Genomic DNA, 25,173 nt, shown 5'->3' with positions numbered 1-25,173 from the left:
TAAATTCTTTGGAAAATTTGCACTTTTCATTGTTAGCACTTCAGTGTTCCAAAAGTACAGGAACCCTGGGATCATGTTTCTCAGCTGTCTCCCCTAACTGCACCTAATGGCACTTCCAAGAACATAAGCTGGAATTAAATTTGATTGAAATTCTACCTTTAGATAATTTGTCTAAATTCTTGACACCTGCAGAGATAATGTTATGGATCAGACTCAGTCTCCTCAAAATATATCGAGGAGATAGCCTAGACGCTAATTTTTATCTTATTTAATGTCAAGTGTAAGTGTGTTCCAGATATGACTCAATTGGTCAAATTACTCGGCTTTAGGATCATAGAGTCATCGAGATCTACAGCATGGAAACAGACCCTTCGGTCCAAATCGTCCATGCTGACCAGACATCCTAATCTAACCTAGTCCCTTTGCCAGCAGTTGGCCCATATCTCTCTAAACCGTTCATATTCATATACCCATCCAGATGCCTTTTAAATACCATAATTGTGCCAGACTCCACCACTTCCTCTGGCAGCTCATTCTATACACGCACCAACCTCTGCATGAAAAAGTTGCCCCTTGGATCCCTTTTATATCTTTCCCCTTTCACCCTAAACCTATGCCCTCTAGTTCTGGATTCCCCACCCCAGGGAAAAGACCTTGTCAATTTATCCTATTCATGCCCCTCATGATTTTATAAAACTCTATGAAGTCCCCCTTCAGCCTCCGATGCTCCAGTCAATTGAGACTCTCCCTGTAGCTCAAATTCTCCAACCCTGGCAACATCCTTGTAAATCTTTCTGAAACCTTTCAAGTTTCACAACATCCTTCAAATTGGAAGGAGACCATAATTGCATGCCCTGTTCCAAAAGTGGCTTAACTAATGTCCTGTACAGCCGCAATATGACCTCTCAACTCCTATACTCAATGCTCTGACCAATACAGGAATGCATACCAAATGCCTTCTTTACTATCCTATCTACCTGCAACTACTTTCAAGGAACTATGAATATGCACCTTGTTCAGCAACACTCCCCAGGACCTTACCATTAAGTGTGTAAGTCCTATTCTGATTTGCTTTTCCAAAATGCAGCACCTCACGTTTATCTGAGCAAAACACACTTTATTCTTACAACGCAGTTAAAAATGCAAACAAAACAAAAGTGAATTGACATTACTTTAACTCAAGTGAAATACATAACAAAAGAATGCATTATTCAACTACTAATTATCAAATGTTCCAATATAGCAGCATCCCATAAACACATCCTTGGCAAAGGCAAATTCAGCAAAATAGATATCTCCTCCAGTGTAGGAGAAAGGAACTCCGAAAGGAACACCTAAGAAACAATCTAGTAGCAGCAGCAAAGAGAGAGCTGTATCTATCAGCTTCAAACACCAACTTCAACTGAAATCCTGAGTCTGCATGAACCTGGCTCCACCCATTAATGCTTATTTTGTCTAATTTTAAACAAAACTGGAGGAGCTCAAAGCTGTTTACCCACTGCTTCTGAAGCAGTCATTCTTGGACCACTGGCAACACATCTCTGCAAGAGCAACAGTACAGAATAAATCTTTCTCAAAGGCACAATCCTCTTGCAAGGATGCCTGCCTTGAAAAAGTTTTCCTCCTCTCTCTACAAGAATCTCAGGGAGTCCCTCTCCTACTGCAACTCCCAGGTCATTTCCTCTGCCCTGAAACTCTTCAACCATGTCGTGAAACAAACTCGCTACCACAGCCACATTCGCTTCCTCAATGCCTGCTTCCATAACCAACTCATCCCACACGGACTCCGGACCACCTTTAAACCAGCAGAGTTCGGACCTGAACAGGACAAACAGTACAGACTACAGATTCAAAAACACCAGCAACAGTTCTCCTTCAAGATCCTCTGCTCCAAGCTTACAGCAATGCGCCGGCACCTAACCTCTCTACAGTCAGCCCTGCCTCAGCTGAGGGCCACACTCTCTCAGAATTGCAAAGGACCCACTGTGTACTACATCCTCAGGAGAATTCATACTCTCAACAAACAGTATTTCAATTCCATCTCAAACATCAAAAACTGTAAGTACAACAAACTTTTATCCACCCACCTCCATAACCAGTGCTTCTCAAACATTCCAGAAGATTCCCCTGGCCTGGGAACCTATTCCACCATTAGCCATGTGGCTGATGCAGCTACCACCCCCACGCTGATTGATGATGTCACTTCCGCCCCCATCATGGCCACTCCCACAACCACTTCCACCCCTCACAATTCCTCATACATCACACCTGACATCACTTCTGCCCTTCACATCTTCGCTGATGCCACATGCTCAGTGACTTCCGCCACCCCTACTGCCGTGGTCACCACCACTTCCGCCCCCACCAGCGCCACTCACCTGCATTCTGCTGACATGCCCCCACAGACCCCACTGTCACTAACCCCACCCCCCAGAACCCCAAGGGGAACACTACCCCTGCTCATGACTCCACCCCCATTCCCCCCACCATCACACCCATTCCAGTTACAAGTTCCGCCCCCACTCCCAGCTCTACACCCACACCAGATCCCAGCTCCCATCCCAGCCGAGTTTTCACCATCCCCCAGACCTCCACCTCACTGAGGACGAACGATCAGGCCTCAGCAAAGGACTCACCTTCATCCCCCTCCATCCACGCATCAATGAATTTAATACACGCCGTGATGTCGAACAATTCTTCCGTCGCCTCCGCCTCCGAGCTTACTTTCACAATCAGGACTCCCGCCCACCTTCCGAGGACCCCTTCGCCCACCTCCAACACACTGCATCCACCTGGACACCCCGCGCTGGCCTATTACCTGCCCTCAACCTCTTCATTTCCAACTGCCGCCGGGACATTAACCGCCTCAACCTGTCTACCTCCCTCCCCCACTCCAACCTCTCACCCCCACAACGCATAGCCCTCCAATTCCAACCTCACCATCAAGCCAGCGGATAAAGGGGGCGCAGTGGTAGTCTGGCGCACTGACCTCTACACCGCTGAAGCCAAACGTCAACTCGAGGACACCTCTTCCTACTGCCCCCTCGACCATGACCCCAACCCCCATCACCAAACCATCATCTCCCAGACCATACAGAACCTCATCACCTCAGGAGATCTCCCACCACAGCTTCCAACCTCATAGTCCGGGAACCCCGCACTGCCCGGTTCTACTTCCTTCCCAAGATCCACAAGCCTGACCACCCTGGCTGACCCATTGTCTCAGCATGCTCCTGCCCCACTGAACTCATCTCTACCTACCTCGACACTGTCCTATCCCCCCTAGTCCAGGAACACCCCACATACGTTCGAGACACCACCCACGCCCTCCACCTCCTCCAAGACTTCTGTTTCCCCGGCCCCCAACGCCTTATCTTCACCATGGATATCCAATCCCTCTACACCTCCATCCGCCATGACCAGGGCCTCCAAGCCCACCGTTTTTTCCACTCCAGACGTCCCCAACAGTACCCTTCCACCGACACTCTCATTCGTGTGGCCGAACTGGTCCTCACCCTTAACAATTTCTCCTTTGAATCCTCCCACTTCCTCCAGACCAAAGGGGTAGCCATGGGCACACGTATGGGCCCCAGCTATGCCTGTCTCTTTGTTGGCTACGTAGAGCAGTTGATCTTCTGTAATTACACCGGCACCACTCCCCACCTCTTGCTCCGCTACATTGATGACTGCATTGGCGCCACCTCATGCTCCCGCGAGGAGGTTGAGCAATTCATCAACCTCACCAACACATTCCACCCTGACCTTAAATTTACCTGGACCATCTCTGACACCTCCCTCCCCTTCCTGGACCTCTCCATCTCCATTAATGACGACCGACTTGACACTGACATTTTTTACAAACACACCAACTCCCACAGCTACCTGGATTACACCTCTTCCCACCCTACCTCTTGCAAAGATGCCATCCTGTATTCCCAATTTCTCCGCCTCCACCGGATCAGCTCCCAGGAGGACCAGTTCCACCACAGATCACACCAGATGGCCTCCTTCTTTAGAGACCGCAATTTCCCTTCCCACATGGTTAAAGATGCCCTCTAACGCATCTCGTCCACATCCCGCACCTCCGCCCTTAGACCCCACCCCTCCAACCGTAACAAGGACAGAACGCCTCCGGTGCTCACCTTCCACCCTATCAACCTTCGCATAAACCAAATCATCCGCTGACATTTCCGCCACCTCCAAACAGACCCCAACAACAGGGATATATTTCCCACCCCACCCCTTTCCGCCTTCCGCAAAGATTGTTCCCTCCCCGACTACTCGGTCAGGTCCACACCCCCAAACAACCCACCCTCCAATCCTGGCACTTTCCCCTGCCACCGCAGGAACTGTAAAACCTGCGCCCACACCTCCTCCCTCACCTCTATCCAAGGCCCTAAAGGAGCCTTCCACATCCATCAAAGTTTTACTCGCACATCCACTAATATCATTTATTGTATCCGTTGCTCCCGATGTGGTCTCCTCTACATTGAGGAGACTGTGCACCTCCTAGCAGAGCGGTTTAGGGAACATCTCCGGGACACCCGCACCAATCAACCACACCGCCCCATGGCCCAACATTTCAACTCCCCCTCCCACTCTGCCGAGGACATGGAGGTCCTGGGCCTCCTTCACCGCCGCTCCCTCACCACCAGACGCCTGGAGGAAGAACGCCTCATCTTCCGCCTCGGAACACTTCAACCCCAGGGCATCAATGTGGACTTCAACAGTTTCCTCATTTCCCCTTCCCCCACCTCACCCTAGTTCTAAACTTCCAGCTCAGTAACTGTCCCCATGATTTGTCCGGACTTGTCCTACCTGCCTATCTTCTTTTCCACCTATCCACTCCACCCTCTCCTCCATGACGTATCACCTTCATCCCCTCCCCCACTCACCCATTGTACTCTATGCTATTTTCTCCCCTCCCCCACCCTCCTCTAGCTTATCTCTCCACGCTTCAAGCTCACTGCCTTTATTCCTGATGAAGGGCTTTTGCCCGAAACGTCGATTTCGAAGCTACTTGGATGCTGCCTGAACTGCTGTGTTCTTCCAGCACCACTAATCCAGAATCTGATTTCCAGCATCTGCAGTCATTGTTTTTACCTCCTAGATTGCGTTTGGGTATAGCACCCAGGACTGAGTACTAATTTGTTAATTTTATCACCAGGGAAACAACATCCAGAAGAACAGAATTGTCACAGTTCAGATGGCCCATCTGCACCAACATTCTGAATCAGCATTATGATTTAGTGCCATATTTCTGATGTTTTCCCATCAGTCTGGATGTTGTTTCCATTTACATTATCCCCTTATTCTCCTCATGAATACCTCAGTGAACCTTGCCTCCGCCATATTCCAGGCTGAGCCTTCCAGATGCTGGGGGAAAGGATGTTTGTTTTTTCTCACAACACATTTACTCCTTTTGCAAATTAGCTTCTATCAGTGTCACTTTATTTGCAATCCTTTTATGTGAGAGAATCACGTCTCCCGACCTACTTTGTCTTCTCCTCTTGGCCTTCTCCTCTCCAAGGGAAATAGTCTGAAATTCTCCAATTGATCTCCATAAGTCTCTCATTCTTAGAATCATACTTGTGAAGCTTTTTGCTCTCTTTCCTACATTCTTCCTAAAGTGTGATGCCTAGTCCTTACATAATACTCTAGCTCAGGTCCAACTCGTGTCTTATGTAACTTCAGCATCTGATTTGATTGATTGTCATGTAGATCTTGTTGCAAAATACTGTGAAAAGTGTTGTATAGTGTCACCAGTCTCCAGTGCTTTCTTAAAACACAGAAAAATAAATCACAACATAGAATATAAAGGCAGAAAAATGAGGAAATGAAGGAAGTATCCAACTTTACCATCCTTCTTGTGAAGTGTTCAGGCACGAGACCATTTTGCCGCCCTACATTCACTGGAGTGAAAATCGCCCGTTCTTCAGCACCATGTCGCTTCCACTAACTTAACTGGCGTTATCTTGGTTACACAGTTGATTACAAAACTGGAGTAAAAATACAGCAGAGATTAAGGAAACAAGTCAAAAGGAATGAGAAGTGTTCAGATATTCAAGTCTTGTTTCAGTCTTATCTCCATGCAGGTACCTGGGCCAAGCCACAGCCTGGGGTCTTGGGAGGGATTGTGTGCTTGCTCACACTACTGCCTCTGATCTCCTCCGGTTGCTGCCACCACCTCTGATTCTATAACTCCCAGTGACTCAACTGGGTCCCGGAGTATGCACGGGCAGGGTCCACTCGCAGTATCCGATCGCTGGGTCCTCTAACATGTACATGCAGGGTCTGTCACCAATGCCTTACTGAAGCAAAAGATTTTTAAGAAAAGGGGGAAAGAAAAAGAGCAAAAAGAAAGAAAAGCTGGCAGAAGCGAATGGTTCTGCTACTCCGCCACCATCTTAGAACATAGACCAATACAGCACAGAACAGGCCCTTCGGCACACGATGTTGTGCCGAGCTTCTAACCTAGATTAAGCACCCATCCATGTACCTATCCAAATGCCGCTTAAAGGTCGCCAATGATTCTGACTCTACCACTCCCACGGGCAGTGCATTCCATGCCCCCACCACTCTCTGGGTAAAGAACCCACCCCTGACATCTCCCCTATACCTTCCACCCTTCACCTTAAATTTATGTCCCCTTGTAACACTCTGTTGTACCCGGGGAAAAAGTTTCTGACTGTCTACTCTATCTATTCCTCTGATCATCTTATAAACCTCTATCAAGTCACCCCTCATCCTTCGCCGTTCCAACGAGAAAAGGCCGAGAACTCTCAACCTTTCCTCGTACGACCTACTCTCCATTCCAGGCAACATCCTGGTAAATCTTCTCTGCACCCTCTCCAAAGCTTCCACATCTTTCCTAAAGTGAGGCGACCAGAACTGCACACAGTACTCCAACTGTGGCCTAACCAAAGTCCTGTACAGCTGCAACATCACTTCACGACTCTTGAATTCAATCCCTCTGCTAATGAACGATAATACTCGATACGCCTTCTTACAAACTCTATCCACCTGAGTGGCAACCTTCAAAGATCGATGTACATAGACCCCAAGATCCCTCTGTTCCTCCACCTGACTAAGAACCCTACCATTAACCCTGTATTCCGCATTCTTATTTGTTCTTCCAAAATGGACAACCTCACACTTGGCAGGGTTGAACTCCATCTGCCACTCCTCAGCCCAGCTCTGCATCATATCTAAGTCCCTCTGCAGCCGACAACAGCCCTCCTCACTGTCCACAACTCCACCTATCTTCGTATCATCTGCAAATTTACTGACCCACCCTTCGACTCCCTCATCTAAGTCATTAATAAAAATTACAAACAGCAGAGGATCCAGAACTGATCCCTGCGGAACTTCACTTGTAACTGGGCTCCAGGCTGAATATTTACCATCTACCACCACTCTCTGCCTTCGACCGGTTAGCCAGTTTTCTATCCAATTGGCCAAATTTCCCTCTATCCCATGCCTCCTGACTTTCCGCATAAGCCTACCATGGGGAACCTTATCAAATGCCTTACTAAAATCCATGTACACTACATCCACTGCTCTACCCTCATCCACATGCTTGGTCACCTCCTCGAAGAATTCAATAAGACTTGTAAGGCAAGACCTACCCTTCACAAATCCGTGCTGGCTGTCCCTAATCAAGCAGTGTCTTTCCAGATACTCGTAAATCCTATCCCTCAGTACCCTTTCCATTACTTTGCCTACCACAGAAGTAAGACTAACAAAGAAACTTGAAGAAACTTTCTTGCTCGTGTATTCTATGTCTCTCTTATGTTTGTTTTATTCTCTGCTCTCTATGGGGTGAAAGTGAGGACTGCAGATGCTGGAGATTAGAATCAAGAACAGAGTGGTGCTGGAAATGCACAGCAGGTCAGGCATCATCCGAGAAGTAGGAAAATCGATGTTTCGGGCAGGAGCCCTTCATCAGGAATGATTTTCCTGCTCCTCGGATGCTGCTTGACCTGCTGTGCATTTCCATCACCACTCTAATCTTGACTCTATCTCTTCTCAATACCTGTCCTACTTCCTTAGTGACTTACGCACATGTGCACTCAGGTCACTGTGCTCCTGCACACACTTTGTGGTTATGCCTTTCACACTGTCTCTCCATGTTCTTCCTACCAAATGTGTCACCTCATTGGCTTTTAATGTCCGGCTTTCAATTTCCAAATCATTTTGCTGATCTCTCACCATTCAAATTGGCAGATGATGAATGGAAACTCTCGAGAAACTATTTAAATGGTCATTTGTTTTTTTCACCCATTTGTGTTGCTAGAAATTTCAATCGTGTAACTTTGAAATGAGCTCTGAATTGTGGCAGCGCACCATGGTATATCTATCCTCCACAATCTACGTTTCCTCAGTTGGAGACTACAACTGGTCTAAGTAAAATGTAAGTAAAATGTGACACATACCAAGAATTGACTAGTTGGCATGTTTGTATGTCATTCCTGTCAAGCCATCACTTTTCAAATGTCGTACCTTACTGTATTTCCTGAATTGAGTAAGTAGTACCAAGGGAAATACCTACTAAGGCTAGAAAAGATATGTGGGCTCTAAATCCTCTCATATCTCTATCCTGCTGATAATTTAACGATTGTAATAATTCATTTAAAAAATATCAGTAGATTAAAGCCTCGATTAAAATAAACTGCAGACTTAGGAATGTCACACACACATCTTATACTTTAAACAATATTCCTAGACTCTGCAAACTTAAACAATAATGGTCAGTCTGATTTTGTTGATGGCCTTTTTGGTTGCTGTGGTCCCATGGTGAACTTCAAACATGCAGTGATATTGCAGATTATTTCATGGCTTTGTTCTCACAGTTTACTGAAAGTTAAGAGTGAATACAATTGAATCCTGTTATTTTATGATTACTGCTCATTTTAGATTAAAGATTTTTTTTAAAGAAGGCATATGAGAAAATAAACATATTGTTCAGAGGCAGACGGTTTGATTTTCTACTAATTTCTGCTGGAGTTGCACGCTGATTACAACACAGTCAATTCAACCAGTATAAGCGATCATTGAATTTTAAAGAAAATCACAACCAAGAGCAGTTATGCTTCTGTTTTCTGCAATCTTGTACACTGTACAATGTACAATCAACATTAAATTTACCTGGATCAGCCTACAACACCTACCATGTTCTCTGGAAAGTTAGTCACCCTTTGTGAGATTCTGCAAGTTGCAGTGATTCAGAGATGTTCCTCACATATAAAGTATTTTTTATGAAATGAGTTCAGAGCAAAAACTATTTCTTCCTGAAAAAACAACTCGTATGCAATAATCAAACTATCATTGAGTGCCATATAATTATCTGGGTAATTTTCAGACACTATAACAGTGCCTTATGAAAATTTTTTTCCAGCCAAATGAATAATCTTGCACACGGATACCACATTTAAATCAGTCAAGGAGCATTTGTTAAAAAAAGCAATGACACCTAATTATGTTCTATTACTTAGCCTGCATGTTCTACTTCATGGAAAATACATGTTTGGGACCATACAAATGAACTTTAGTGGAAAGTTGAATCGAACTGGAATAATTTCAAGGGCAATTTGAATTCAATTTCTCGATTGTGCCCAAAGCAGAAATTCTACTCCATAAATCAGCTGAAAGTCAGCACTCAGACTTTGTTTTCTCAAACTCTGATCTGATCTGAACAGTTTCTTCCAAGTAAATGAGACTCGAAACCTGCTATCAGGTATCCACATCTATTTTACTGACAAGTGAAAACAAAATCATATTGACAAAGCTAACGGTGATTCATTCCCTTACAAATAGACGCAAGCATGGGCATTTGTTCTGTTGAGAAACCAAGGTGGTAGAACAATGCAACATTAGAAAAGAGTAAAAAAAATCAGGAAGTCATGAATCAGCTTTTAAAAGATCGAAAAGTGTAGGAGAAAGAGATGGAAAGAGCTCCACAGTTTTGGAATAAACTAGCAATCGGCAGACAACATCTTTCTTATTGAAGAAACATAAAACCTGCCTCGTGTTGTGATTTTTTTCCCCCTCACTGGCTCCAGACAATGACACAATAGGAAGTAACCCCTCAGGGAAACTTGCCTTTGAGGTATTATCTCTCAAATGGCCTTTGCTTCTATACTTCATCACTTTAGACCATGAGGAAGTGATAAACAAACTTTTTGTCATTTACAGCAGGAACTGATGGTGACACTAACAACCCATGCAGAAAAATTAATTAAGTACAGCATTTTATTTTCTCAATCTCCTGTGTGCTGTCAATCAGAAGGGAAAAGAAGATTATAGTTCATTTCATTTGGTCATTAATCTTTTTGTTTCTGCTTTCTTTGTAGGCTGTCCGGAGAGTGTTGATAATGGTTGTTGCTGAGAATAATGAACAGTTTCAATGAGAGCAATATAGCATTTCCAAATGTTTCTTATGTTAAATAATTGTTAAACTATCAGAACTTGAGCACCTCAATCACTATAACAAGTTAACACTTGTTTATCAGTGCTTCCAGCTATTTTTGTTATTCTGAATGTCCCAACCATACACAGGAGATGGTAGTCTCCCTTCCCACAACTTGTGACAGGTGAAAAATATACTACAATGACTCCAGGGATGAAAGCTTTAGATATGTGAAAAGATGAGAGAAGGAGTTCTTCTTAAGAGAATATAGATCGGGGGAGAATTGTTGGGAGTTCTCAAAATTAAATGTATTCTGATAAGTGAGGAAACATTATTTCCACTGTTCAGTATGTTAGTAATTAGCAGGCATAAATTGAAGATCAATCCGGATGGCAGAGTTTCAGAGATTTGGACAATCATTTGAGCACAGGATGGTGTGGAACCAGCAATAACAGTAAACCAGGACTCCATCATTCTCAAATACAAAGTGGATGTGGGGAGATGTGTACAAATATTTGAAAAAGGGGAAAAAAAACAGTTGGAAAATGTTTAGGGGAAAGATCAGGGAATAAGACTAAGCTGATCATTTTTGCAGAGAGCAAATATAGCCACTGTAAGTTGAATGGTTATGCTGTGAAATTCTGTGACACTATGGTTGATTTTACATATCATGCATTGCATCTAAAAAGTTGTAAGATAAAGCCAAACATAAGAAGGCACAAAATGAGAAATAGCAATTCAGTCCAATCAACCTCAGTCCATCTACAAAGCATGTACAATCACATCTATCAAAGCTTTCATTCAGATTACCTAATCTTCTGAAGGATGGTTTTGAATTAGTATTTCCTGATCCTCACATTTATCATGCAAAATCACAGAATGGTTGCTCATCCCACATCTTCACTTCTGAGCTTTGGCTGAGGCTGTACCGTAGACAATGTTGCATTAAATCAAATTGTACTCAAGCTTTTCAGCTAGCTAGTCTGAGCAGTAGCAATGCCATGCTGGTGCAGTTATGTTGAGTCAAGACATGTGGTTGGTACAAGCAATATACAAATGCGTAATGCCAACCTGCAGTGACAGAAGTGGAAATACTTTTCATTCCACAAATGCCGTGATCTTAATAATGTCAAACATCTCTTGAAAGGTGGCACAGTTACTAAGTATGAGTGGCACAGTGGCTAAATGGTCAGCACTGCTGCCTCACAGAACCAGGGACTTGGGCTTGATTCTAGCTCAGGTGACTGTCTGTGTGGGGTTTGCACATTCTCCCAGTGTCTGTGTGAATTTCCTCTTGGTGCTCCAATTTCATCCCACAATCCAAAAATATGCAGGTTAGGTGGATTGGCCAGACTAAATTAGCTGTAGTATCTGGGGATGTACAGGCTAGGTGGATTAGCCATGGGAAATGCAGGGTTACAGGGGTGGGTCAGGGTGGGATGCTCTTCAGAGGGTTGGTATGGACTTAATGGGCTAAATGGCCTGCTTCCATACTGTAGGGATTCCAGGCCCTTGAAATTATGTTATACAGTAGACACGCAAACACTGAATACAATTGGTGGAAATATGTTCTTCTGCTATTTTGGCAGCAATATTGATCCCAAAATCTACAGTGAGATGTAGAGGATGTGGAAGAATGGGATTATAGGAGGAAAGCCCAATTGTGTTCGGGTTTCACATGTCCAGTTAAATTTATTGCAAATTTCTTCTACTTCCCACCAATGAGCTAGACAAATCTGCAGGTTGGCCAACTACCAGACAGGAAAATCACTGACACCAGGGTAGCCTGTAGACAATCCCTTTCAATCAGGGAGAGGGATGTGACATGTAGTGGCGAGTTGGAAATCAGTTCTTGGGGATATTGGTAAGTAAAGAGAAGCCACGTTTGATGGAGAGGAGGTTGAAAGCTTCCTTTAAAAGCTGGAGAGAGCATTCATGCTCTTCCTGATCCACTATCAGAGCTGTGTAAAACACCTACCCTCCTGAACTAGCTTCTCCCACTTCCCTTTCACTGCTGGATCAAGAACCCTCAGAAACCCTTGCAGCAATAGCATGGTGGCTCAGTGGTTAGCATTGCTACCTTGCAGCGCCAGGGACCCAGGTTTGAATTCCAGCCTTGGGGGACTGTCTGTGTGGAGTTTGTACATTCTTCCCGCGTCTGTGTGTGTTTCTGCCAAGTGCTCCAGTTTCCTCCCACAGTGTAAAGATGTGCCAGTTAGGTGAATTGGCCATGCTAAATTGCCCATAGTGTTCAGGGATGTGCAGGCTAGATGGATTAGCAATTAAAAATGCAAGGTTACAGAGATGTAGTAGGGGGCTGGGTTTGTGTGGGATAGCTGATGCAAACATGATGGGCTGAACAGCCTTTTTCAGCACAATCAGGATTCTATGATATAAAGCTGCCAACTGCACCATGAGAACTGATTTAAAATCTGTTAATTATCCTGTATTTCCACTGAAGTAGGATGTACATATGTGAAAACAAACATTGCAATGAAAGGGAAGAGGCATGTATATGGTGGGTTAATGACGTTCCCTGTTCAACCTCTCTCCAGATCCTATTTTGCTCCTCAAGGCTGTGGGGGAGGGTTTATTATCAATTCATTTAAACTATTTACAATAAAAGATTCATGGGACTTTTGAAACACCAGGAAAAGGAACATCAGACAAACCTAAGAAGCATTTACAAATTGCGACTAAATTCTAATCAACAATTCTCAATCATAGAGAATGCAAGGAAGCCATTCAGCTCCTTGACTCTGCAGTTTGTTAAAGAAACAGTCTAATTGTGTCTCAGTCCCTTGCCCTTGCTCTATTGCCTTCAACTGTTTCCTTGTTAAGTATTTCCAATTTCTTTTGGAATCTGCTCCCACCGAACTCTTTTTTTGGGCAGTGCAGTTCAAATTCTAACAACACTCTGCATTAAAAAAAAACTCCATTTCTGCCTGGTCCTTTCGCAATCTTAATTCCATTTTCACTTCGAAACACTTAATTCAGTGTATACGGTTGTACGCTGAAGCGGTCTGTTGGTCGATTATATTCATGGTAGTATGACTGCAAGCGACATTGCACAAACAGTTGACTTGGTGAATGCTCAACAGTTTATTTAAGTGAAAAATAAACAAGTTGGTATATTTAGTTAAGTGAGTTACAGTCAATATTAGCAACAAAAGCATTTGCAAGAGTTTTCTCTGTCACTTTAATAATGCCATTTACCTGTAGAAACACGATCTTCCTAAAATCCTATACAAAACAAAATTCATCTGAACACAGTAACCTACTTGCTAATAATGTCACATAGCACAATAATAACCTTGTCGCATCGACACAATTCCTCCTCAGCATCTAACACAGACCCACTGTTTCATTTTTTTTCTCTGAGTGAATGCCATGACCTCCATCAGCAGTTTCAGACATAAGTTTACATTGTTAAAATTGTCTTTACAAATGGTAGCCTCAGGCATCCCGGCTCCATATTTTTTGTAGCAGAATAATTATTTATTGATGAAGTTTATGCAAACCAGATAAACCATGAGTACTTAAGAGATTTCAGACTCCAGATTACCAGAGGCCCACAATCTTTGTTGTTGCTTTCAGTGAATAGTCATGAGGTTCACTTAAATCATTGTTCCAAGTAAGCACTGCTACTTGAGTGGTTTCTTTCTTTATGTCTCCAAGTTTGACATAATGTCTTCCTGCTATTTAATATTCCTGCGTATTTTTCCATGCAGTCTTGCATTCTACATTTAACCTCATTTGGACTGACCAAATCAAATCCAATAGGAGACAGGATATTTGGGTCCTGATTTTAACTCTGTTCAGGAGGATCCCATTTTCTTGCTTTCTCTGCTTAACCTGAGCCACCCTCTCCTCTTATATGGATATATTGTTCATCTAGAAAGAATTATCATGTGAATGTATATCCCTTGATGCAACATGCATTGGAATCATGTGAAAAGGATCAATCTGTCAGTCAATTAGTTTACCAGCCACATGGAGGGATGCAGGGAATGGATTCAATCAAGCTCCAGAATTTTGAGTCATAGGTGGAATCATTTTAAATGCATGGGGCTCAAAGGACCTTGCAGATAACATAACTTCATAACAGACTAAATCTTCTGTTCTCCAGACAATTGCACACTGGCATTACCCCGAATGATGTGTCAGGACGTAACCACTTCAGAAGTCTTCATACATGGATGGTGTAGCAATTGCCTAGAGGTTGAAACCTCTGATGGAAAATTATTCGGTGTCTGGCTTTGGGTCAGAGACTTTGGATGGTTCTGACTGACTTAACTGAATAGTTAGCAAGAAAAAGTTAGAGGATGAGAATGTACTGTAAATCCTGGGTCAGTACAAAACTGACACATTGACTCCAGACCCTCACTGTTCCAGAATCCACCCAACATGTCTCCCTCCAACCCAATTTGACCACTCCCCACTTATTCACCCATGCTCACAACCTGCTACCCTAACTATTACTCTACCCATTCTGCCCTGCTACCTGCCCTGTCCCCTTGCCCACTTACCTCTTTCCCTTACCCACTTGCCTAACATGCTGTTTCAATGTCCAACAATGTATTAGAGATGAAGTTACCAGTATATTACAGTCACTGCTCTAAATAAACAATGAGGTTTACCTACCACCAGAATGCCTACACCATGAAAATTCAGCTGGACTAAACATACACTGGGTATTTCTGAGCCCTCCAATATCAGATATTAAGTGCAGACATGTGGAGAATGAATACTGGGTAGAAACGAGGTGCAATAGCAGTAATCTGACAGCGATTGCCACTCTTGAAATATTCAGGCCAACATAATTAATAACTCGGGGTATGCTGGGAACTTGTTACACGTCATATTCAAAAAATGCAAAGCAGAAATCACCAATCTGTTTGACTGTGCTTACCATGTGGAGCAATTCTTTAAGCATTTTTCTGGCAGATAGCAGTTGAGGGCAATATCTGCAGGTCACTTAAAGGAACAAGTTATTTTTCAACTCCTCTGACTTTTCAAACAAGCAGCAAAATGTAGTGTGGCTGGTGGTGAGAAGGTTCCTGCCCATCAGATTCTTTGTGCATTCCCACAGCCCCCCCCCCCCCCCCCCCATCTGTGAATGCCACATTTGAGCTGTCTGTAGAAGACAGAAGATCATTAGCCCACTTCCTTCTGAAATGTGCCTTTGTCCAGAATGACTGGGAAGAGATGCAGTGATTTTTGCCAAAGTTCATCCAAATGGATCTGTGATTGGTGCTGTCTGGGCTACTTCCAGCACTGCACACCAAGATAAACATCAACTGTGGCTGTAAGACGTATAAATTGGTGAAAGACATTCTCTGGTCTGCCTGAACTGGGCTGGCCTCCCAGGGCAAAGTGTTGACCATGACTGAATGTTGCAGACTGCCACATTCTAAAGCCCAGGATGATGTGTTGAGGGACTCACTGAAGGTTGCAACAGCTGCCACAGTGGTGGAATGGGGAATGGGTGTACTCTGGGGTCTTTTGAGCCATGTAATACTGTGGACTGAAACTTAGAAAAATTCTCAGTCCAAAGATCTACAGATTAGGTGGATTAGCCATGGTAAATGTGGGGTTACAGGTATAAGGTCAGGTGCTAGTTCTAGGTGGGATGCTCTTCAGAGAGTTGGTGTCGACTCAATTGGCCAAACAGCCTCTTTCTTCACTGTAAGATTCTATGATGTTAGAAAACTCTTCTCTGATATGTTTTTGGTATGAAATTAATTTTACATGTGTTAAGATATAGATTTGGAAGAAATGGATGGAAGTTTGTACTTATGTCAACAATGAACAGTCACAGAATGTATTTTTATAAATTTTATGAAGAAAGCATATTGTTGAAAAGTATCTACTCTGACTTAGCATGAATCAGAGTCACAAAATTTTGAAGTAATGGAAACCTGCCTGTGTAATGGACTTGGGTTACTGTCCAATCACTAACTAGAGGTGCACTCCTGACCCAACTAATGCACAGAGATAAAGGCTAAGTCATACAGAATATGATGTGCAGGATTCTTGAGGAAAGGCCCAAAATACTTAGACCACCGTCTGGTTGTTTAAAAATATTTTCAGAGAGCAGGATGTTTTCTGCAAGAATTTTGCTTCTCCTACAAATATAGCTCTGACAGTGACGGAGAAATATATAAACATTAGCCACTTAGAGACAGTATTTATTCTATGCAGAGGGAATCTGAATGTTTACTTTTCTTAAGATTTGACCTCTTGATACACCAGTTACAACAGAAGCAGCACAAATGCTGCCTTTGACTAATTGAAAACTGAATACCATTTGTGGTGTACCCATTCGTTACTCAACAATTACCTTGCTATAGAAGCTAATTAAAAATGTTTAAAAAACATATTTCAGCATATCATTGATATATAATTATTAAATATTGGATTAGGGGCCACTTATAGAGGTACGCTGCACATCATGTTAACCCTGTAAGAATAATATTTCCATTCATGATATGAGGCAAGTACGAACATATAATGAAATACATCATCTCTGAATTTACTGGAGCATTCAGTTCTGTGTAAGAGTGTCAGCGAGATGATAATCTACCATGCTCTGTAATGGGGCTAATGCACAAGATGTTTGTCTTGCTAGACATTACATCAGAATGATGCAATACACCAAGGATAGGATTGGATGTCAGGTACAGCTGGTGATACAGGGTTCATTACAGTAGAAAGGCAGCATTATTAAACAGAGCCCTGGGTAAGAGATTTGTATTGTTCATTTAGGTTATTATTATACTGTACCTGTTTTATTAGGCCAGTGACTTCAACCAACTGTATCTAAGATAAATGTTATTGGATTGTGAAGCAATGCAATAAATGGGAACCACAGTGCATCCACCAGGCGTACCAGCTGGTGCCCACAGGTAAACTATCACAGGAGCATGTGATTTCATACTGTTTATTTTCTGCAAGCTCAAGCACTTTGGAGTATACCAAAGTCTAATGCAAAACTGCACGCTAATCTAAAAGCACAAAAATGAAAAGCACAAGTGATGGAACTATTCAGCAGCATCAGTAGAATCATACAGTCAGACAGCACGGAAATAATCAAGGTTAGAGTGGTGCTAATCGACATTTTGGGCAGGAGCCGTCCATCTGGAATGAGGCTGGGGGCCTCTGGGGTGAAGGGATAAATGGGAGAGAGGGGTGGTGCTGGGGAGAACGTAGCTAAGAGTGTAATACCTGTCCTACCTGCCAATCTTCCTTCCCACCGATCCGCTCCACCCTCCTCTCCGACCTATCACCTTTATCCCTACCTCCATCCACCTAGTTAAAAATCACACAACACCAGGTTATAGTCCAACAGGTTTAATTGGAAGCACTGGCTTTCAGAGTACTGCTCTTTCATCAGGTGGTTGTGGAGTACACAATTGTAAGACACAGAATTTATAGCAAAAGTTTACAGTGTGATGTAACTGAAATTATACATTGAAAAATACTCTGATTGTTTGTTAAGTCTCTCATCAGTAAGAATGACCATGTTAGTTTCACTTCTTTCATATGTAAACCACAAAACTTTTTTTAAAAGTTACATTCTCAGGTTAACTTTAACAATTGGTGTCAGCCCAGATAATGTGTTGAAGGTGTTATCCCCCCTGTGTGCTGTTGTCTGTGCCATCATGTTTAGACTGATTGTAATCTAAAAAAATGAGTTAACAGAGTCTTACATGGATTCATGCAATTTTGAGCAAAGTACAATATAACTCTGCAAATACAAATTCACCCCACAAACGTATATGTGTATGTGTGCATGTGGGTTTTCATTTGTGTGTGTGAGTGTCTGTGTGTGTGTGTGTCTATGTGTATATGTCTGGGGTGGGGGTTGTGAGTATCTGTGAGAGAGAGTGCATATGTGTGTGTTTGAGTGTAAAGTGGTCTAAGTCTGTGAGAGGTTGCATGTGAGAGTGTAGGAGTGTGTATGTCTATAGGAGTAAATGTGTGTGTGTCTGGGGTGGGGGTTTGTGAGTATCTGTGAGAGCAAGTGTATATGTGTGTGCATGTGAGTATAAAGTGGTCTAAGTCTGTGAGAGGGTGCATGTGTGAGTGTGGGAGTGTGTATGTCTATAGGAGTAAATGTGCGTGTATATATGTCTGGGGTGGGGGTTGTGAGTGTCTGTGAGAGCGAGTGTGTATGTGTGTGCATGTGAGTGTAAAGGGGCCTAAGTCTTTAAGAAGGTGCATGTGTGAGTGTGGGAGTGTGAGTGTCTGTAGGAGTGTGTGTGAGTGTCTGCGTGCGTGTCTGTGTATAGGTGTGTCTGTGTGTATGTATGTGTATAGGAGTGCCTGTGTACGTGTGTGTGTGTGTGTGTGTGTGTGTGTGTTTGTGTGCATGCGTGTATCTGTGTGTGTGTATAGTGCAATGGTGGTCACCTGTAGTGTGACATGAACCCAAGGTCCCAGTTGAGGCCCTCCCTGTGGGTACTGAACTTAGCTATCAGCCTCTGCTCGGTTACTTTTCGCTGCTGCCTGTCCCGAAGTCCGCCTTGGAGGACTAACGTCGAATATCCTGAACCGCTGAAGTATTCTCTAAACGGGAGGGAACACTCCTGTCTGTTGATTGTTGTGCGGTGCCCCTTCATCTGTTGTGTAGTCACTGCTTGGTTTCCCCAATGTACCATGCCTCAGGGCATCCTTGCCTGAGCGTATGAGATAGACAACGTTGGCTGAGCCGCATGAGTACCTACCACCTGCAGCAGACACGGAGGAGTTCATCAGACAAATGAAATGCTGGGAATTCTTTCAAGGTGCCAGCAGTGATCCCAACGAGCCCACTGATGAACTGGAATAGTCATCACAGGGATCCATAGAGAAGCTACCAAAGAAGGAGTCAACTTGCACCCCAGCGGAGGGCTGCTGCCCTGGGCTTGTCATGTATGCTCAAACCATCAGGAAATATATAAATGCCAGGTTAATCAGCTATACCCACAAGGTAGAGCAAAACATCACCCGTTCACAATGCATCACCATCCATCCTCTCAAAACCAATCACAACATTGTCATCAAACCAGCAGATAATGGAGGAGTCATCGTCATTCAGAATAGAACAGATTACTGAAGGGAGGTGTACACTGAACAACTGAACAACCAGGAACACTACAGTCAACTACCGGCCGATCGGACCAAAGAGCACACCCATGAACCAAACACATCGATCAGGACTTTGATTCCAGTCCTTCAGAGTTCCCTACGTGCCCTCATCCCATGTACTTCACGTACAGGTGACTTCTACTGCCTTCCAAAGATACACAAAGCCAATACACCAAGATGACCCACCGTATCAGGCAATGGGAAACTGTGTGAGAACCTCTCAGGCATCTTGAAACCCATTGTACAAGGGATCCCAGCTTCTGCCGCGACACTACGGATTTCTTACAGAAACTCAGCACCCACGGACCAATCAAACTGGGAACATTCCTCATCACAATGGACATTTCAGCACTCTACACCAGCATCCTCCACGATGTCAGCATCGCAGCAGCAGCCTCAGTACTCAACACCAACAACTGCCAATCTCCAAATACGTCCTACAACTCATCCGGTTTATCCTCGATCACCTTTGACAACCAGTTCTTCATCCAGACACATGGAACAGCCATGGGGACTGAATTTGCACTGCAATATGCCAACATCTTCATGCACAGGTTTGAACAAGACTTCTTCTCTATGCAAGACCCCCAACTAACATTGAACACCAGGTACATTGACAACATTTTCTTCCTCTGGACCCATGGCGAGGAGTCACTGATAAAACTACACAGTGACATCAACAAGTTTCATTCCACCATCAAACTCACCATGGACTACTCTCGACTATCTGTCTCATTCTTGGACACGTGCGTCTCCATCAATGATGGACACCTCAGCACCACACTCTACCGCAAATCCACAGACAACCAAACAATGCTACACTTCTCCAGCTTCCACCCAAAACATATTAAAACAGCCATCCCCTATGGACAAGCCCTACGCATACACTGGATCTGCTCAGATGAGGAGGAATGTGATGGGGACTTGGAAGTACTCAAGGATGCCCTCATAAGAATGGGATACAATGCTCAACTCATCAACCGCCAGTTCCGATGTACCACAGCAAGGAATGACATCCTCAGGAGACAGACACGTGCTGCAACCGACAGGGTACCCTTCATTGTTCAGTATTTCCCAGGGGCTGACAAACTACACCATGTTCTTCACGGCCTGCAGCACACCATTAATGAGGGTGCGCACCTTGCCAAGACCTTCCCCAAACCTCCACTGTTCACCTTTAAACAACCACTAAACATCAAACAGATCATTGTTCAGAGCAAACTGCCCGGCTTTCCGGGCAACTCCATACAACCTTGTCACGGTAGGTGCTGCAAAACTTGTCAGAGTGTGGACATGGATACCACCATTACGCGTGGGGACACCTCTCACCATGTATGTGGCAAATACTCATGTGACTCAGACAATGTTGTCTATCTCATACGCTGCAGGCAAGGAGGCCCTGAGGCATGATACATTGGTGAAACCGAGCAGCGGCTATGGCAATGGATGAATAGGCACTGCACAACAATCAACAGACAGGAGGGTTCCCTCCCAGAGGTTCAGGACATTCGACTTCAGATCTTACACACACACACACACACACACACACACACACACACACACACAAACTCACAGACTTAGACCACTTTACACACACACACACACACGTACATTCTCTCCCCCACCCCAGACACATGCACAGGCACACCTATACACCTATACACAGATACGCACGCATACACTCACACACACTCCCACACTCACACACGCACCCTTTCACAGACTTAGACCCCTTTACGCTCACACTCACACACACATATACACTCTCTCACAGATACTCACAACCACCACCCCAGACACACATACACACACACACACAGACACATATGCACACATACATAGGCATTCCTATACACACACAGATACACAGACACGCACACAGGCACTCACACATCACTCCTACAGGCACACACACTCCCACACCCCCACATGCGCCCTCTCACAGACTTAGACCACTTTACACTCACACACTCACATATACACTCTCTCATAGACAATCACAAACCCCCTGCCCAGACACACACTCACACACAAATCCACATGCACACATACACATATACGTTTGTGGGGTGAATTTGTACTTGTAGAGTTACATTGTACTTTGCTCAAAAACTGCATGAATTCATGTAAGACTCTGTTAACTCATTTTTTAGATTACAATCAGTCTAAACATTATGGCACAGACAACAGCACACAGGGGGCTAACACCTTCAATACATTATCTGGGCTGACACCAATTGTTAAAGTTAACCTGAGAATGTAACTTTTAAAAAAAGTTTTGTGATTTACATATGAAAGAAGTGAAACTAACATGGTCATTCTAACAGATGAGAGACTTAACAAACACTTAAGTGTATTTTTCAATGTAAAATTTCAGTTACATCACAATGTATATTTTTGCTATAAATTCTGTGTCTTCCAATTGAGTACTCCATAACCACCTGATGAAAGAGCAGCACTCCGAAAGCTAGTGCTTCCAATTAAACCTGTTGGACTATAACTTGGTGTTGTGTGATTTTTAACTTTGTACACCCCAGCCCAACAACTGCATCACTAAATCTTCGAAATGCACTGCAGAAATGCACAAAGCTCCTTAACCAGAACCTTCCAAACACACAACCACTTCCATCGCTAAGGCAGCTCCACCACCTACTGGTTTCCACACACCACTCTGATGTGGAAACATTTCACTGATCTTTCAGTATCATTGACATTGGGGAATCTTCCTCCTTAATGGCATTGTGAGTCTATCCAAACAAAATGGACAGCAGGATTCATGAAGGCAGCTCATCATTATGTGAGTAGGCTGGAGACAGATTTAGTTTTTTTAACCTTTCCCAACTCCTCACCTCCAAACCCATCACTAGGGGACTGGGAGAACATCCCCTCATTTTTAATGCTGCAATTACTCCTGGCCATGTGTACCCGGGGAGTTTTCACCTCTCAAGCTGTGCGGAATTGCCAATTTTTTTCAGGACAGCTGGAATTGACCTCAGCACCCACTGGACTGAGCTGTGCCAGAATTCAGCTGGTGTTCCTACTCTTGCAGCTAGATTTGATGGAGGTGTCAGGATCTTGTCTGCAGCAGGAGAAATGCTGAGGAACCTGCTTTGCCTCGGCTGGGTAAGTCTGCATGTGTTAAGTGCCTCTCAAGCACCTCAGTAACCAGCACTGGGCCTTTCCTGGAATTGAGGAGCCTGGGGGAGGGGGGGGGGGGGGGTAGACATCCCATGTATATACAAAAGTTGAGTAAGAATAAAGTTTTGGATCCCCTGGATCAGGTATTGAAATTTCCCTACACTCAAACTTCTCACCCACTAGTTGAGGGGAATCTGCAAAGTCAGTAAATGCAAAGACTCAGATTTGAAACCATTCTGTGGAACTCAATGTACTTTCCCATTGCCAATTTGCTTCTCTTCCTTCCAGCTCATCTGATAGAAGTGACTCCAACTGGAGCACTGTCGGTCAGATTCTAACAACTTCCTACCGTCCTGCCCAATTGGCTATTCCTTCATGTGTGAGCCAACACCGGCTATTTTGGTGAACAAGCTGATTGTGAAGGTCAGCAGAGCCTAGCGTATTTTGTCCTTACCTAACATAATGCACTTTAAGAGTCATAACTTCCACAGTAACTGTATCAACATTGAAAATATCCCAAGGCTCTTCGCAAGAGTGTTATCAAACAAAATATGACACTGAACTACTTAAAGTGGCAGCAGAGTAAGATAGGTGGCTAATAGTTCATCCAAAGAAGCAAGCTTGAAGGGGTGTCTCGAAGGAGGAGAGTGGTGTAGCAGAGATCTTTAGGGATCAGGAGCAGACATACTGGCTGCATCTTCTCAGTTTAGTTTGAAGCAATGAGGCCAATTATAGGGTTCTTGCTGCCACTCTGGCTAAGATTAATTAACTCAACAGAAAGTAGGAATTGAACCTGGGGTTTTATGGCTCTGTGCTCAGTCCCACAATAGGGCATGAGGTGAACAGATGAGACATCTGAGACCAACACCATGAGTAGAGTAATTGTGCCATATTTGCTAATTTGAGAATGTTAGGTTGTGTAATGAGAGCTCTTCAGTCTGATTCTGTTTGTCTCAACAAGAAGCTTTTTAACTTTTATTGCTAGGGGACAGTGAACGGGCTGTCTGGTTTTACGGCTTTTACTTTGACTTCAGTGGAAATAAGAATTGGGCTGGGAGCAAAATAGCTGCTGATTTGCTATCACCTGCAACAAAAAAATGTAGTGACCTCCGATAGTTTATCTTGTAACTCTGCTGATTTACTGGAACTGATGTGCAGGACCATAACGTTGTTGTAGAATGGTACTGTGCGTATAAAGTTATACTTCCAGGTAAACCTTTGGGAAACCAACATGAGATTTCCCAGGTAGGTGCTATACTCCCAGTTTCAAGATGGCAGGTGAGCCCCAGGTGGACAGAGGAAGCACACCCTCAGGACCTCACTGACAATGTGCAGCATTCCCACAGACACCTGGGAGTCATGTCCCAAGACCGTCCAAAGTGGAGGAGCAGCATCGGGGAAGGTGTTGAGCCCCCTGAGACTTGCCATTGGGGAAAAGTAGACACCGGGCAATAACAGCGAAAGGAGCATGTTGCCACACCAACACCCCACCCACTCCATCCTGTGACCACCACCTATGTAACAGAGCCTGTGGTGTCCCCATCGGTCTGTGCAGCCAAGTACAGACTCATGCTGAGGGTGGGATGGAGTTATCCTCATCTGTGAGGGGCCACCAATCAATGAATGATGCTTCTAGGTCATGACTGCAATCCCACACCACAACAGCCCACTCCCCTCTCTGAGCAATAACTTGTGTCTGCTTCCTTATATATCACGTACTCAACTCTTAATGCACTTGGCTGTTTGTAGACTCTCTCATACAGCAGGAACTGGTCAATTTATGAAACACAGGGCAAACCCTCAAATTTAAGAGGTAAAAACAATGACTACAGATGCTGGAAACCAGATTGTGGATCAGTGGTGCTGGAAGAGCACAGCAGTTCAGGCAGCATCCAAGGAGTTTCGAAATCAATGTTTCGGGCAATAGCCCTTCATCAAGGGCTTTTGCCCGAAACGTCGATTTCGAAACTCCTTGGATGCTGCCTGAACTGCTGTGCTCTTCCAGCACCACTAATCCAGAATCCCTCAAATTTGCCCTTTCAGAGAGCTGAGGTTTAACTGGATTTCTAAGAGTTTAGGTCTCACTTAGTATTGGCCTCAGATACTGATGTATTTCACAAATAGCATATCCCACCTGACACTGAACCTAAACTATCAATCCCCCAAACCTAACAGTGGTATATCAAATGGAATTGCTATCTTGTTTCTCAGGAGCTACTATAGAAAAAGCTCAGGTGATTGTATCATACTTGATCTGTAAACATGTCATTGCACATCAGTAACTGAGCGTCAAGGGATAACTGCAATGTGCACTGACAGGAGAAAAATAACAGAATATAATATCAGAATAGGCTAGGATCATACAAATATACATTATATTCTAAAAGAAAAGTTAATAACTGGGAGTGATTTCATTAGTAATTCATTACTTCCTCTCAGGGCGTATTGTTATGGTGTCATCTGAATCTGTGGAAATTGTTACTGTCTTATAATCC

This window comes from Chiloscyllium punctatum, chromosome 3 (assembly GCF_047496795.1).
Source record: "Chiloscyllium punctatum isolate Juve2018m chromosome 3, sChiPun1.3, whole genome shotgun sequence".
NCBI classification, from domain to species: domain Eukaryota; kingdom Metazoa; phylum Chordata; class Chondrichthyes; order Orectolobiformes; family Hemiscylliidae; genus Chiloscyllium; species Chiloscyllium punctatum.
This window is presented reverse-complemented; position numbering follows the sequence as displayed.